The following is a 14,406-nucleotide window of genomic DNA, read 5'->3' as shown; positions in this document are numbered from 1 at the left end:
ACCCACACACACTAAACGGCAACTCCCACCCTCTTCCTTCCTCTCTCGCCCTCCCTGCAAAACAAACACTTCATCTAGCATCAGCTCTCTTCCTTCCTTCCTTCCTTCCTTCCTGCTACCCCTTCCGCTCCCAGCCAGACATCTTTCACTGTTTTTCCAACATTAGGGATGCACCGAAATAAAAAAAATTTGGGGCTGAAACCGAAAACCGAAAATGAAAAATGCTTGACAGAAAGTCGAAAACTGAAACGCCGAAAAAAATGTATGCCAATTTTTACTATCATTGCATTTATTATAATTAATTAAAATTATAATATTATTGTAAAATATTTATTTAGCACTGGCATTTTAACAAAGCACAATATAAATTGAAATGTGCCCACACCGCAGATATGTTGGCTAATGGTACATTAACTCATTTTAACCCCTGACGTAAAAAAATCATTTGAACTATTTCTATTAGTTTAATTTTTTTCCCCCACTTTTGTTAACAAGAGTAGGAAAACCTAGATTTTGTTTTACATTTAGAACAGATATAAAATGTGTGATTAACTCTTTGACTGCCAGACGTTTTCAGAAAAGGGATGCCGTGGGTGCCAATCGATTTAAGCATTTTGACTGATCTTTCAAGGCCCACAAAATTTTGTGTTTGGACTATGGAAACACACATACTACCAAATGAAAGATTGGACTCTCATCTTTAATCAGAAAAAAGATGTTGTTTCTACCTTATTCCGTTTTTCAGTAATCAACAATAGAAAATGGTTAGTTTCACCGAAATGCTCTATTTTGAAACAAAATACGACAAAATCAAGCTTTTTGTGAAACGATATTATTTCATGCACTCTAGTGAATTTGACACCTTTTTTTCCCATGAATGATGCCACAAACACCTAAACAGTGCTTTACTTCTGTAAAACACTACCGCCAACAATGAAAAAGTGTTTTTTGATAGCAAAATACGTTTATTTACATTCAACAGTGTAACAATTTGACAAAACAATTTGGCAAACTATTTACAAATGTGTGCAACCGTGGTACTATTTACAATTGTGTGGATGTTTCAAATACAGTTTTTCTTTTTGTAACACTCCCCTGCGTGCAAGGCGACGCAGCAGGATTTGCACAACAGATTAGTTTCACTGCGATTGCCCCTTCGCGTGCAGACGCTACACTTTTTTGCTGGCTTTTTTTTCCGGGGAATAGCAAGTATATACTGCAGTGTGTGTTTGGCCATGTTGCCATCAAGTCTACTCTCAGGATCATGATACGGCGACGTTACGGTGGTGTTACGTCTGGCTTCCTCATGTCCTTCAGTTCCTATACCGGGTGGTTGATCCATCTTATCCGCTCCATTCCTGGTGGCATCGTAATCCATTACCAGTGTCTTCTCCATGATCAGACTTTACCCACTCCTCCGATGAATATGCATTGGACTCGGGGCACTCTTCGTCGTCCGATTGAACGTCCGCCTGAGCGTGCTCGGTTGTGCTCCGTGTTTTCCGGCGTTAGCATCGCTAGCCGGTGAGGCTTTATGACGTGATCATAGCCGCCGCGTCAACGCTTCCAACTTCGGCGTCAACCTCGGAGTCACCATCATCATCATCGTCGTCATCAATGTGTTCTTTAGCATTGGTCGATGATTTTCGTCTTTGAAAAAAATGCTCAAGCGTGAGCTGCTTGCAACCGGTCGCCATTATGGCTTCCTCAGCCATTGTCCCCTCCGCCTCACGTCTTCTACTGACGCCTACCCAATCTTGTCCAAAGAGAGTCATCGCTGCCATCTAGGGGCCAAAAATAGGCATTATACTAACTAGATCTGCTTGATACTTTCAGCACAGCTGGCCAAGGCTTTCCCCCACTCGTTTCCCCCCAAAAAAACAAAAAAAAACTTGGTGAACGTCTTTTAACGTCTTTGGCGCTCCTCCGTAGGTTTTTACTAAACGTCATTTAACGGTTTTGGCAGTAAAAGAGTTAATCGTGAGTTAACCAGTGAATTCATGTGATTAATTACGATAAAAAAAAAAAAAATCGCCTGACGCCCCTAATTTTTAGTAATCTTTTTTTATAAATCACGTCAGGCGATTACAATTTTTAATTGTAATTAATCACATGACTTCAATAGTTAACTCAGGATTAATCACACATTTTATATCTGTTATAAATGTACAATAAAAAAAATGTTCAAGAATTTTATACTCTTGTTAATAAAAGTGGATTTTTTTTTTTAAACTAATTGAAATAGTTAAAATGAATTTTTGACATCTATGGCCGTCAATGGCAGTGGATGAGTTAAACACCAAACGAGCGTTGAGCATTTTCTGGCGGTGCGATTGCACTTTATAGTCAATGTAGTCCGCACAGGCGGGCACGGATGCGTGCGGCGGGACAAGGTGCGGCGCACTTAAACATATTCACCAACGTTTAAAAATGAATAAATACATTTGTTCGCGTCAGCTAATCGGCTTCGGGAACGGACTGCAAAGTCACACACAGCGTCCTGCACAGGTGTGTTGCCACCCGGAGATAGCGGTAAGTGTTTTTCGTGTTTAAAACTGTTGATAGCAATAGTGCTAGCATTAGCTAAAGTATTTAGCACAACCACCGGAATGCTGGTGAAGAGAGTGGAAGCGTTCGAGGGGCTCTTAAAAAAAAAGTTTGTTTTTTAATAGTCAATGTTTCAATAACCGCTAACACTGTCTTTCATCGGTAATCAGCTCTTATTCTTTTCTTTTACTGGGGACTTCTAAGCAGGGCACAACATAATTGGCTGCTTGCAGAGTTGAGTAAAGTAGCTGCCTCTTTTAAATTATTTGCCTCCAATAAACTTTTTTCTTTTAGAGATTAAGGAGATTAGACGAAAGAGACACGTTAGTTACACAAATGTTTTCTGATTGATGTGCATTATCCTCTTCTTCTTTTTTTTAACATGGCGCCAGTGTGTACTAATTAACCCCAAGGACAAAATGGTTCCACATTTCTGTTCTGTAGCAAAAATAGCCCACCAGTGATAGGACACTGTGACATACAGTAATTAAAACAGAAGAATGTTAACAGTTATTTATTTATTTACTGAAACTAAACATGGTACATGTTTCTTAATGTAGCAAATAGTCTACATGTTGTTTAAAAATAAAATAGTGCTCAATGGGCGGGAAAAAAATGCTGTTTTTATATACCTAAAATTCAATTCAAAAAAGGCAATTTAAGAGCTGTAATTTTCATACCGTCAGAATGCATCAGGCCAGTTGCTACCAAAATTGATGTTTACTAACTCAAAATTGCTGCATGGCTAATAGAGCGTTTTACTCTTTTGACTTCCATCTATGTCCATCCTCTTATATTCCAGATAAGATGAATTTATATAAGAATATGTATGTTTATAACATTGATATTAATGCTTACAGTGCAATACAGCGCAACCGCATTATTAGTGAGTTGCCATACCAACATTACACGTTTATTTGCAAACTCAATTTTGGGTGGTATGATGACTTTCTCCATCACGGTATTTCATGCATGTACTTACTTTTTATTCATTATTCAGTGCAATAATAAGATCTCTTATTACAGTACATGCAACACAGTGCTTTTACCCGTGTGTACTATACACACCTGTTGACTACATGTTTGTTTAATAATAATAATAATAATAATAATGCATCGGATTTATATAGCGCTTTTCTAGACACTCAAAAACACTTTACACTGTGGGGGCGGTAAGCTACTTAAGTAACCACAGCGGCCCTGGCGTAGGCTGACGAAAGCGTGGCTGCCAGTGTGCGCCTACGGCCCCTCCGACCACCACCAAACATTCACACCTTCCATACACCAGTGTGAGTAGCACTGGAAGCAATGTGTGTGAAGTGCCTTGCCCAAAGACACAACAGCACATGACTTGTGGAGAGCGGGGATTGAACAGCCGACTTTCTGGTTACTGAACGACCGTCTTTACACCCTGAGCCACGGCCGCCTATTTAAGTGTATGCACTGTATGTTCGGAACTCAAGGTTCCACTGAAATTACACTGTGATACAATTTTCAGAATTATTGCCCAGCCTAATTTTACAAATTCATTGTGTCACACAAAACCATGAACAGCTGGACCAGTGTTATTTTGCACTTCCATACTCCAACTGTGCGAACGTGCCATAGTTTCTTGGGTGGGGGTTAGGGGTGGTGTGGCGCTATGCAAGATCTTAACACAGACACTACAGGTACGCTTTAGGCTAAAGTAGGGCTGGGCAATAAATCTAATTAATTCATTTTAACAAATCGAATCATTAAAAATGTGCTAAATCGTGGAATTTTGTATTTTGGATTATTAAAAGCTGTTGTTCTTATGTTGTGTTACATTCAAATGTTTTTCTAAGTTATAATTTTGTGGCAGAATGTTGGATGTGTGGTTTACAAGACATGTTTACAATAGCTACCAATTACTTAATTGTGGCATTTACGAAAAAACTATGAATGTTAAGTTTATGTTAAAACTAATTCAGAATCAGTACACATTATTTTTGTCTGAACATTTTGCACAGGAATTATTTTTTAATAAATTAAACCTTTAGATGAATGTTTGTTGGGTTTAATAGATTAAAATCATAATCGTCCTGAATGTGTGTAAAAAATAGAGTTTTTATTTTTTGGCCATATCGCCCAGCCCTAGGCTAAAGGTGGCAGACATGAGTAAAAAAAAAAAAACTCCACAATGATCCTTTAACAAAGACTACAACTTAGGGAGTTGTCAGTTTGATTTTGCACTTTTGTTAATTTATTACAACTGAATCCTAAATTCAGAATTAGTTGTTTGTGTTTTGTTTTGTACTTAAAATTCTCAATTGCAGAGTGACAATTCTGCCTTTAGTCAGGTATAAACGAAAGTTTTTTCTTTAAAATACGTCATTGGTTTAATAGTAATTTTTTGTATCAAAAGTACTAGTAGTATTGGTTACTTGGTATCGGTATCAGTCAGAGAAGTACTTGCGTACTATACACCCCTAAAATAAATGCAGACAAATGCAAATAAGCAAACTCACAGACTTTCTAACATCAAAAACTTTGGATCAAAAAATTTCACATTTTGTGACCTAGAACTACTATACAATCCACCTCCCGCCATCTATTGAGCATTGCATCCATGAATCCTAAATCTGTAAAATTTTAATAGCGGGCCATTTGAAAAAGTCCAAACAACATCAAAGATAATAGTCACCATGAGTATGGAAATCAGTGTGGCACATTCTCAAATCTGCAAACAAAACGTGCAAATGAAGTAGTGAATCAAAATGTTGCAACTTGCAATTAAAAACGGAATGAATGAAAACCTGTGAAACTAATGAGAAATATGCTCATGCATTCAGCAGATGTCACCAAAACATTCAGAACAAGAAAAACTCTTGCTGACTGAAGAGCAGATTCAGACACCTGTGTTTTATGCTGCAGAGTTCTTCAGGATATGTAGCTCAAAACACAATCTCGTAAAGAATGATTCATTGCCTTATGGTAATTTGTGACCCGAGTTCATCCTCAGTTTCAGTTTTGCGACTCTGACGGTTGCAGCTGTTATCTGCAAATTTCAAAACGCACCAAAGAAGCCTAGAGAGTAGATGCAAAATAATTTAAACAATTACGAAGTCCCCCCCCCAAGCTGAAATATTTGAATCACAGCACAGCTTTTAGAACACACTAAACTTTCTCAACAACATCCAAAAGTGATTTCAATCCCAGCATCCACCCATTCTGCCTGGCAGGTTTAGCTATATGTCTGGAATATTAATGCAGAAGTGTACAGTAAGAGTCAGCTGATCTGGGTTCAACTCCAGAGCAAAACGGCTTTGGATTCTGAGCAAAAAAAAAAACACATATCACGTAACAGAGCTCTGCAAAATTGATGATGTGAGATGTGAAGTGAGAAATGTCAACACATACTTGATTACTCCTTCTGACTTTTATACTGAGGGAAACCAACACGTGCTTTAGAGCTTTTACTCAAACGTAGGTTAGAGAAAAGCGATGAGACGTTGATGAGAGCTCATGCTTCGTTCATGTTTCATGTTCAGAATAAGCATGGCCAGGTCTACTGCTGCAAAATGACTACTTATCGCAACACGTGGATGTAAACTGTGAGGATGGCGTTAATGCTGGGTTGTGTATAGCCATCAAAAACTCTCTCCCAACTTAAATATAAACGTTTTAATTAAATTTAAAAGTACAGCGTGAAGCCATACTATCAAATGTCATTACTAAGAGTGCTAGCTTTTAGCAAAAATAACTGATAGCGCACATACGCGGCCAGCAAACGGGCCGAAATAGAACCGTCATAGAAAGTAATAAACATACCGCTACTCGTTGCAGATGTTGATGAACGTCAAAGAATGAAAAATCCGTCGTGCGGGTTATTCTCTTTGATCTGATGTGGTCTATTCAACGACGACGAAACGTATGCGTGTGATGTTACTTTTAATGATTGTAATGTGCATGTTAATTTCAAAGACCACTTGAATCTTGGAACCGTTTGCGTGTTATGTTTGCTGACCCTGGGAAGCTAGAGCTCTGCTTTTACTGTTTTCCAACCATTCTACTTCTTGGGACCACCTATTGATTATTGGTTATTGTTAATAATAATAATAATAATAATAATAATAATAATAATAATAATAATGGAAATACATGAACGGACGCATTGAATGATCAATTAATGTGCTGCTATAAAACGTGATTACTGAGGGAAATTAAAGGCAGCATCATAGAAACTACGGAACGCCGAAATCTAGTCTCAATTTGGAAAATATAAAATATCGTAAATAAAAACATGTGTTGTCAAAAACAATAAACAATGTATGCGTGTTTTAATTACATTTTAGGAAAAAAAATAATAATGAGACACTGCATTCATTAAGGCTCCCTTTATTTTGCGTGTGATTAACAGGATGTGTGAGTAAACCTAAAATAACACTAGAAATCATAAATATCAACAAATATAATATAATGAATACAGGTGCAAATTAAAGCAGTTAATATCCAACCAGAATACTATGGCACCTAGTGTACCGTGAGAGCTCATGAGCTCATTAGGGACACAATTTGTCATAAGATTATTATGCTATCTTCATATTTCTACGCCAGAGAGAGGTTTAATGACAGGCAGCAAAATGTTTCCATTAGATAAGCGGTGTTAAGAATGGATGGATGGTGTGCTGGTAGCCAACAATGTTGTGATACTGGTCAGCTACTCACCGAGTCATCACATACAGTATGAATGAAATCTCAAAAATGTTTGAAATGAAATTATCAGCGAGGCACACAATAATGTTCATGCACCAAAGCACAATTACTATATTTGCATAAAATTAATGATTTTCTAAACAGCACAGAAGCATCCACCCATTGAAATGCTTTGCAAGTAAATGCCACCAGGTTTCCAATTAAAGGATAACTTGTATTCACTTGCCATTCTAATTACCTCAAAGTGAGGCAAAACCTATCCCCGCCTTTGAAGACAACCCATTTCTGCTTGATGAATGTCAGAGAACATATCCTATGGGACTGCATAGTGCTGCAGTTACTGTCTCCCGGCAAGCAGCTTTCATGGTTCCCCCTGGAGAAACTGCGGCCCTTCAAGGATCCCCCGCTTTCATCTCTTCTGTGGCTGATGCCTGCACGGACATTCGCTTTCCCCCTAGCCGCCTTGTCTATGTCATGGTCGGCTGGTCAGGCGTGGCCGACTTATGATTTTTTGATCGCCTCTCTGATCTCCTCCATCATTGCCAGGGGCACCACCTGATTACAGATGAAATGGATCTGATTTGGGCTCTGACCACAGGCCAAACACCTGTTCAGGCCTGACGATGATAAAACCAGATGAAACCAGTGAGGCTGACTGTTCCTATAAACGGACAGTAGGCCATCTGTGTTTGTGATATTGAAGTACATCTTATTTACCATCTATGCTGCAATGGGGAGATAGTGCACCAAAATAAAATCTTCCCACGTCACTGCAAACCTGAAGCCATTTATAACAGTGAATTTGATCAGTGAAACTTTTCTTCAGTTATTTAAGCTTAATATCATATACTGCAATAAATGCCGTTAGGCAAGTTACTTCCAAAATGTAATCTGTTTCATATTACTTGTTACTTACATTTGATAACTGGTCTAACAAGATAGATAGATAGATAGATAGATAGATAGATAGATAGATAGATAGATAGATAGATAGATAGATAGATGGAGAGACAGACAGACAGGGAATGTGTAATAAAAGCATAAATATCCATTGAGAAATTTGACCTGAGTAAATCTCTTTTGCTATTGTCAATTTATTTATTTTAACCAAAATACAATTCAAAATTCAGTTAGTTGCACATCAGACTTTTATTTAATGGGGCTTAATGTTGTCTGTCCAAATGGAGTTGCCGTACTTGTGGAGGTCTTCCGGTCACAGGCAGACTGATTTGCAATTTGCTAGCCAACAGTGACTACATTGACATGCAGGCAATAACCCATTTAAAACCCAAATATTGGCACTATTCGGCAATAACTCGAATATGCTAAAAACCCGAATAAGCCCCTTGGGTTACCCCTTTCATAACTGGAAAACTGGTTCTTCTCGCTTATTTGCACTCGCAAGGAATCTTAGTCTTTGTAGTAACGACTTGTACGCGCAACGCCGTCCTACACGGACCTCGCTTAAATACATTGATTTCTCCGCTGCGTTTTCCCGTTATATTGTGCCTCTATGGCGAGAATGCCACAGTTTGTGACACGTTAACTATTCATGTGAGACAGACGCGACATCACTCGTAATGCTTAAACAATGTTTATCTCCAGCTGCAGTGTTCAACAATACACGTCCGTGTAGGAACATTAGATGACACACACATAGTTCTGCTTTATCCAAACAAAGTAAGTCCGTCCTTCTGGCATGTACCGACAAGAACCGCACTTCTGGAGCGAGTAGGAAAGTGACTACTTTATTTAGCGTGGTGAGTGACATGAATATAATGTATTTTATTGACCGTTTAAAGTTAGAAGCGTAAATGACGTCTATTTCTGCCATGATGGTGGCACCCCCTTACATCGGGTTATTCCAAACGCCATGTATACAGGGGTAACTCGGTTACGATTGTTCTGACCATAACCCGAATATTGCCTGCATGTAAACGTAGTCAGTCAATCTGCATGATTACCATGAATCCAATGAATCCAAGAAAAGGCACCGATCAGTGAGTGGTCTCATATGGGGACAGATTTGTCTTAAAATTATTCACACACATGATTTTCATGTGTCTTTCAGATTTACAAATAGGCCTATATCAGTGATTTTTACATGAGTTTGTTAAAGTACTGCATCATGACTCTTTGTAAATGTCAAATTTGCTTGAGTTGTTGAATGCGCGTTTGTGGATCGGCGAGCATGTGCATTTATTTTTGAGACAAACATCACGCTGTTTCAAGATATTCGCACACACAGGTCGTCCGATATTCACGTGTTTAAAGGCCCGTTCATCCTTCACCCACAAGAAGGTAGTGTTGCTGTCTCTATTGAACAGCTTCTCTTTTAAAATTGAAGTTGAAAATGGGAAACAAGCCTTTATCTGATCCTCTATTATGTGCTTAGTTGACATAAGTTGGGAAACAAAATACAACCCTAATTTGTTCCCCTCAAGCTCAAGGAAGACATTCTTCTTCTACTGTTAAATTTCTTCGCAGCAGTGGCCAAAGAGGTAACAATTGTGTTCCGGGTGAAGGCAAATCATTGTGCCTGGCAGTGCAGTGCCAGTTAGTAAGGAATTTCACCATTTGCACGCTTTGTGAATGACACGCAATGTCTTTGCCGCATTTTTGACAGTTAGCACCCCTCAAAAGCCATGCAAATCTTTTTGGACTGCTATCTCATTTATAGGCTACTTAGTGATTAATTTTGGCTATTTGTTCCAAAATTGTAATGTGTTATGGGACTCAGTAACTGTAATAATATTACAACATTTAGAATGAGTAACTTGTTATATTACTTTGTTCCTTAAATGTAATCTATTCCTTTTTTTTTTTTTTTTTAAACAAGGCAAATGCAAATACATGTGTTATATGATGGAGAAAGTGAAATCGATGAATTCACAAAGCATATGTCATGGAAATGTTTACTGAAGCATGCAGCAGCTCCAAATCATAAATGTGATTTATCCGCAGGGCTTAAGTGAGCTCTGTTGATGAATGAAATATTTGCTAGGATTTTACTTTTGTGGATCATGCAATTTAGAGGCAGCTATAATTAGGGAGAAAACACTGTGCCGATGACTTCTTTCAGCCGTTTGCTTGTGGTTTTATTTATTTATTATTTGGTTATATGTTTTCTATTTATTACTGCGTTCATGTTTTTTTTTATGCTTTAGTGCTTTATAAATAAAGTTGAGTTAATTAAGTTGAGTTTATGATTAAGTACGAGTCACTATCAGTCATTACAGAGTCTGATCCACGAAATTGTCAGCGCAAAATGGTTGCTAATGCGGCTGGTGTTTGGCTGTGTTTTTTTCCGAGCTGACAAGTAAAAATGACGTCAAAGTGTGAAACTATTTTAGTGTGTTTGTGCAGCGTGGATCACTGTAGCAACGGTTTTGAGCAAAAACTTCAGAAGTGTGTCTAACTGTACTCTGATTAGTGCGCCACATGCTCTCCACCTAACACTTAAAAGCAGACAGACAATGTGAGCAATTAGCTTGTGAACATAAAGAGTCACATATTTCCCTCTGGAGTTTGCAAGAACCAGACGAGAGTAAAGACGAGAGTGGATAATTGTCTTGGATTCCTTAGAGTGACAGCAACTCAAATCCAAGAGAATGCTACTGCCGATCTGTGTCAGTTGGATGCGTAACAAGACAGCTGATTACTAACTTTATAAGGCGATGCTACTCTTATATCACTGTTATGTGCTCAGTGTTTTGCACCACTTCAAATGGGCCAGAAAATCAATTAATGCAAGTTTAACAAACTTCAATCAATGAAAGGCATTCTTTTCCTCTAAGTTCAGTTTGAGTGAAGACATTTTAGTGTTCGCGAACAGCTTTAATCAATGGATCTCATCTATTCTGCTGGAGGTCCATTTCGGCCAATCGCTGCGGCAACTAATCTCACTCAGAGTATCTCCCAGGTCCCTCTGCTGGAAAGTGCTGATCAGGATCTTATAGAAGCCTCTCTCTTGTGCGCAGATTGAACAATATTGCTTTAAAAGTAAGTGCACCATCAAGCTGCCTCCCTTGTTAATACACAACTTGTAAAAAGCAAAATGCCACCTCAGCATGTGATTTGTGCAGCGTTCTATATCAGGGATATGTGTTAGTACCTCCATAATCGTCTTAGCACTGAGTTGTGCCTTTTCAACTTTTTATATGGACCACTGAAGCAGAACAGAAACACAAAGCCCCCAGCTTGAAGGTTTTGTAACAAAAAAAGTCAACTTCACTTAACTATACTAATTGTATATTGATCTGGTCAATGACAGTAGATATTACGAAAACTGATGATAATACAATACAAAAGAAATGTGTAAAAAATAAATCGTTCCATGTCCCCTGACAAAGTACATGTCTGCGCGTCGTCCCTTTCCTCAGCTCGACCTTGCGTTTGACAGTCGGGCCACGTTGTTGATGAGCGCAGTGAGAGGAGGTAAACGCCCCCGTGCACTCAACCTGCCAGCGCCAGTGTAGGCCCCCAGGGGTGCTGGGCTGGAGGAGCGCTCTGCCATCTACATCAATCCGCTTGTATCTATAGACCAGATGTGTTTGTATAGGTCTTTGCTCCTGATGCGCTTACAGGTCATTCAGCCGTATGCGATGCAACACTGCGGTTAAGGCGGACAACTTGTACTGGTCGAATGCGTCTCTCCTCACATGCGTGGATACACATTCATAGGCCTGCTATTAGAATTCCTTAGTTGAACTCATCCAAATTGGTCATTGGAGGTGTTGTGTGCAATACTGTATAATTTTATCTTCAAACAGTGAAAAAGGATGGAAAAGGTCCTGTCTCAGTACACAATGCAGGATTTATAATCATGATGATTAGATATGTTTGTTGTGGACAAATTTGTGAGCCCTGACCTTACTCCTTCAAACACCTGTCAGATTAAATAGAACAGAGAAGCAGTCATGCCCTCTTACCCACGTTCTTCGTGATGCATTGACAAAACCTAATATCACGGATAAACTCCAAATTCGAGTCTTCAGAAGGTCGAAATTGTTTACCTTCTACACTCTTAAAAACAGTTGGTTCAAAAACAACCCAACTATGGGACAAAAATGGACCGATCCTCTCCTTGGATCAATTTGACCCAACTTTGAGTCAAGAAATTCGTCTTTAAGTGTAAAACAACTCATAAATATTGGTCAGATCCTTTACTTGGGTAAAGAAATTGGGTCATTTTGTATAAAACAACCCAGGAAGTTAGGTCAAATTGACCCATAAAGTGGATTGGTCCATTTTTTATCCATAATTGGGTTATTTTTGAGCCAACTGTTTTTAGAGTGTATATTTCCTCTTCACTTAAGGTAGATGTGTCAATTTTAATAGATTAATCGACAACTAATCCATTAAATGAATCAACTACTTTAATAATCGAGTAATTATTCAGAGCCATTGTTTAACTTAAAACTGTTTAAATCCTCTGATTTCAGCCTCTCAACAGTAATTATTCACTGATTTTGGTCGTTCCTGCATTAAAAGTAAAATAAGACATTTGCAAACATCTGCTTTAGTTTTGAAAACAATGACCAAACAAGTAACTGAATTAGTTTCAAAAAGGTAGGTCAACTTCAAACCTTCTGGTGTGATGTTGTTTAATGATTGTTTAGTTGTTGTTGTATTTATCAAAAAACAATGCCAAATGAACAACAATAGTTGGTTATTAACTCATTTGCTCCCAAAAACGTTCTATATGCAATGTTTTAAGTGTCCCAAAGACATATTTAAACATTTTTTTAATGCTAGAGCATACAGAAGGCTTTGATGTAGCCTCTTAACTGCACAAAACGGTTGAAGCAATGATAGTTATTACAACAACGGCCAGCAGGTGGCAGCAGAGTAGAAGAGATCAACCAGGGTCGTGTTGAAAACAAGCTGATTTCCCCACAATTAAGAATAATGCTGCAAAATGGAAACAGATAGAAATATACTTTTTTTTTTCCTGGTTAAAGAAAATACTCTAATCTTTCTTTGGGTAGGTTCCATGTTTTATAGCAATAGAACAAAATATTCAGTGGACCTTGCAAAATCTGTCAAAATCCAGTAAAAAAGCCGGAAGCAAAGGGGGTTGCTTCAGTGAAAATGGCTGGGAGTGAATGATTTAACAAATTTTGTGTCCCATTCTGTACAATAAGGAAACAACAAAATTCCAAACTGCTTATCTTTTGTGAAAACAGGGACCAATTTAATGACACTATAAAATGAAGTACAAGAATCTGCAAACTTCTACAGTAAATTCTCCAACAAATGATTCCCTTTACAAAAACAAATCTATTAAATTGATTACAAACAACTATTCAAATATAACAGCTAGAGATAGACCGATTATTAGTAGTCATGGTTAAAAATCTGGAAAAAATCTGGAATTTTTTTTTTTGTAATACACTTAAGAGTCAAATTTTAACCAATTATTCGATTCGATTATATTACTAATTGATTCTGAAAATAGAGATGTTAAAAGTGGCAGTGGAAATGTAATTAAATTAAGTGCATCAGTGGAAAATGTAATTACTTTCCATTACCTCCTTAAACCAAGAGCACCATCTAGAGGAGTCACAAAATATCAATATGAAATAAAGTGCTTCATGAAGCTTCATTTTCCCATCATCCAACAGTCCTATTTTAAAGTTGTCCCAATATGTCGGTTCTGTCAGTGATTGTTACAACCTGCCTCTAACGCATCAACGCACAAATGAAATGACTCCCTCCAGGCCAGGTTCAGACAAACAAGGAAATTCTCTCTACATTTCGTTCATTTTAGCACTCACCGAAACGTATTCTCGACCGTATGTTTTAGGGCTGTAATCAGCACTGAATTATATAAACTAGTGTATTGATGCCTGAAGGCAACTGAAGTACTGTGTCAATATGAAACAACTGCAAGGTATGAATAAAGAACACACCCACAGCATGTCCTACTCTGGCCCTCGGTCACTATGCGTTCTGGCTTGGCGAAGCCGCCCACTGTTTTCCTAAGGGTGATAATTGTTCAGTAGTTCTCTTTTACTTTCAGCTTTTCCTGTCTTCAACATCTCATTAGCTTCTTCCTTCAAGTGTTTACTTTCACAAGAGTTCAGGAGATCATGCTGAGTCAAGAGCCCTGGAGCCCAGTAAGGTGCCGTCGGGCAGAAAGGTTACACCTAACTGGACTCCTAAACAAGAGACGGAAAC

The 14,406-nt window shown here is 38.2% G+C and overlaps 1 protein-coding gene across 3 annotated transcripts in view; it reads right to left on the bottom strand.

Annotated features, from left to right (window-relative positions):
* The window catches only part of sema4c (sema domain, immunoglobulin domain (Ig), transmembrane domain (TM) and short cytoplasmic domain, (semaphorin) 4C), a 108,538-nt gene that overhangs the window by 47,916 nt on the left and 46,216 nt on the right, over positions 1 to 14,406 (bottom strand). The window contains exon 1 of one of the 3 annotated variants that reach the window (XM_077562094.1): positions 6,340 to 6,469. The exons of the other annotated variants lie outside the window; for them this stretch is intronic. The gene's annotated coding sequence lies outside the window, so the exon portion shown is untranslated. Of the gene's footprint in view, positions 1 to 6,339; positions 6,470 to 14,406 lie in introns of those variants that run through there. 3 annotated transcript variants of the gene reach the window in all.

This window comes from Vanacampus margaritifer, chromosome 3 (assembly GCF_051991255.1).
Source record: "Vanacampus margaritifer isolate UIUO_Vmar chromosome 3, RoL_Vmar_1.0, whole genome shotgun sequence".
In the NCBI taxonomy this organism is placed as follows: domain Eukaryota; kingdom Metazoa; phylum Chordata; class Actinopteri; order Syngnathiformes; family Syngnathidae; genus Vanacampus; species Vanacampus margaritifer.
The sequence above is the reverse complement of the archived record's forward strand: the minus strand, read 5'-3'. Positions and strand labels throughout refer to the sequence as shown.